The sequence below is a fragment of the Oryzias melastigma genome, linkage group LG11, assembly GCF_002922805.2.
Source record: "Oryzias melastigma strain HK-1 linkage group LG11, ASM292280v2, whole genome shotgun sequence".
NCBI lineage: Eukaryota > Metazoa > Chordata > Actinopteri > Beloniformes > Adrianichthyidae > Oryzias > Oryzias melastigma.
The window spans coordinates 11,437,043-11,440,384 of NC_050522.1; the positions used below are offsets into that span (position 1 = coordinate 11,437,043).

The 3,342-nt window shown below is 37.7% G+C and overlaps 1 protein-coding gene across 1 annotated transcript in view; it reads right to left on the minus strand.

The window, feature by feature from the left end:
* Positions 1-3,342, minus strand: part of LOC112163201 — a 36,555-nt gene that overhangs the window by 3,207 nt on the left and 30,006 nt on the right. The window lies entirely within an intron of this gene.

The following is a 3,342-nucleotide window of genomic DNA, read 5'->3' on the forward strand; positions in this document are numbered from 1 at the left end:
CGTCAATCCTGGTGTGGCCAGTGTCCAGCCTTTTTGGCTGGCCACACTTCGTGCAGGTGTACTGCACAGTCTGCCGGCGGACTTTTGTTCCTGCAGGATGGCCCTCCTGTGCAGCAGCTGCTGCTGCTTCTGCTGCTTTCCTCCTCCTGAAGGCGGTCGTCCTCGGCACACGCTCACCAGGAGGAGGCAGAGGCAGTGGTGGAGGAGGCAGAGGCGGTGGTGGTGGAGGAGGCAGAGGAGGCGGTGGCCGTGGAGCTGGAGGGGCAGGTCTCAATAGTGGGAGAGGGAGCTTCTCCTCTGGCGTCCCGTAGTCGAAGGGCTGTCCCTGTCCCACCTGAACCAAGGACAGCCCTTTAGCTTCAGGGAGACAGCTGGAGCAGCAGGAAGGAGTCCCACTTCCTGCTCCAGCACAGCCCTCTCCCACCTTTTCTGCCTGGTAGAGAACCTGAGGACACACACATACAAAAAAAATGTTGGTACCACCATGCTGGGATTGTTTGAACAGGTGCGACATCAGACTGCAGAGGTGGCAGATGATCCTCAGCTGCAGGTGGAGTTGCAGCAGCTGCTGCGCTGTCCTCGTTCCACCTCACCAGTCCATCAATCAGTAACGCCTGGAAATATCTGGGTCTCGCAGACTTCTGATCAGCATCTCTCCTCTTATGATCATCTTAGAATCAGTGAACATCAGCACCTGTTAGGATAACTAATCCAGAAAATGAACAAAACACATTTTAAAGCTAGCATAAAAAGATTAGCAACTAGCATGAAAAAACGAAGCAAAAAAAACAATTGTTTTACAATCAAATAACAATTTTTTTACTAAAAACCCACCATAAAATAGTGAAGTAACTCTTCCCCAAGCATTTTAATAGCATTTCGGAATTTAAAACCAACTATTTCTCGTTAAAATAAAGGAGAATCGGCACTTACGTCCGATGTCTTCATTACACATTCTGACACTCTGAATATTCTGATAGATTTATTTACTTTAGCACCTCGCTTAGCTCCTAGCACCTCGTGCGATTGAGTTTGACACCCTTGCGCTGTAGTATTACACCTTATTCCAGAAGAAGAAGACAGTGTAAGTGAGACAAAAATGATGTTTTGGACCACAAGTGGTTACTTTAATAAATATTTCCTTAAAGAGTTTGTAAAATTTCATGTCTGTGAGTTTATAAAAATGTTAATTTGGTCAAAATTTGGCGAGCAACTGAATGGCTCAGTGGGCTAAATGTAGAGCTGCCCCACAGGAAACCTTGGATCAAACCCTGGGGTGTCCATAAGTCTCCATCCAGATTGGATCCTTAGGTGTCAAGGGTCTTGACTTTGACCTTCAAAGGTCATTCTAGTGGCTATCTGGGTTTACTATAGCCTTACAAAATGGGGTTGTGTTAGTAGAGGCGTTAGTATTAATTCCATTAAACGTTGGCATCAAGCTAGCGGACTTTAGCTTTATGTGCTAAATTGACTTATGTTTTTTATGAATTTGGTTATTGATCTAATAAGCTTAAATCGATTAATCAATTTTATTAACCCAGCCCTTGAATTCAGTCAGTTTAGTCCCTTACCTTCACCACTCCCTTCTTTGTAGCACAATTAGCTAAACTGTTCATTACTTCTGTTGGGTTTTTAAAGCTAATTTGGACTTTAGCTAATATTTCAGCAACATGTTAGCTTTTTTGGCTAAATTTGCATCGTAATAGATTTTGGAGTTAGTTAGACATCTAACTAACATTTTAGCAAGATGCTAACTTTTTTGGCTAATTTTACATTCAATACCGTTTTTCGGCTATGGAGCTAGTATTTTAGCAAAACGCTGACTTTATTTTTTTTGTTTTAGCAAATTTGGAATCTACCGAGGTATTTAACATAATTATGTGCTTAGGTAATATTTTAGCGACATGCTAGTTTTTTGGCTAATTTTACATCTACTAAGGTTTGTTGGGTAAATTCAAAATTTAACTAATTTTTTAGCACAATGCTAGAATTTTGGATAATTTTGTATCCACTCGGATTTTTTAGGCTAATTAAGCCTTTGGCTAATATTTAACATGATAGCTTTTTTAGGCTAATTTGGTATCTACTGGGATTTTTGAGACAACGATGCATCTAGCTAATATTCAGCAACATGCTAGCTGTTTTGGCCAATTTTGCATCTAGCAAGGGTTTTTAAACATAATTATACATTTAGCTAATATTTTAGCCACATGCTAACTTTTTGGCAAACTTAACATGTACTTGGATATTTTGGGCCAATTATGCATTTAGCTAACATTTAAGCATTACGATGGCTCACTTGGCTAAATTAGCATATACTGGGTATTTTGGGGTTCATTTGGCATTTAAATATTTTTAGCTACATGAAAGCTTATTTGGCTACTTTCACATCTGCTGGGATTCTTTGGGCTATTTAGGCATTTAGCTAAAATTCTATCAACATCTTAGTTGTTTTTGGCATCTATTGAAGCTTTTGAAGGTAAGTTGGCTTTTGGCTAATATTTTAACAATATGCTGGTGTTCTTACTAATATTGATATATAATGGTTTTTGTGGCTGATTCGGTGTTAAACTAATAGTTTAGCAACATGTAAGCTTTTTTTTTAGCTATTTTTTCATCTGTTGTGGTTGTTAATTTGTTTATGCATTTAATTAATATATTAACAAACATGCTAGCTGCTTTGGCTAATTTGGCAAGAATTTCCAATAACTTTGGCATTTAGCTAATATTTTAGCAACATGCTATCTTTTTGGCTAAATCGGCACGAACTATTGTTCTTTTTTTTGGCTAAAAAGTAATTTAGACATTTTTATTAGCAAAAGGCAATATTGGGGGTATTATCACATCTACTGGGATTTTTTGGGCCAATTAAGCATTTAGCTAATATTTTATCAACATGCCAGCTGTTTTCTCAAATTTGTGTCTACTGAGGTTTTTCAAGGCACTTTGGCATTTAGCTAACATTTTAGAAATAGTGGCTAATTTTTGTGGCAAATTTGGCGTTTAGCTAATAGTTTACTAACATAGTTTTTTCTGTTTTTGTAATCTAATTTGGAATCTACTGAGGATTTTTGTACTAATGAGGATTTTAGCAAATATTTCAGCAACATTTTTGGCTACTTTTTATTTTATTTTGGTTTTAACAGATTGTTTTCTTGTTTTTAATGCTTTACAAAAAACATTTGAGACTTCTAACTGGTTCCTTGTTTGTTTATCTCATTTATTAGATTTTTTTTATTTCGCTTTATAAAGTATTTTTTTAAATAAAGACAGGGATGGGTGAACTAGATTTTCAAAAGTCAAAATGAGGAACGCTTCACGAATTTGCGTGTCATCCTTGCG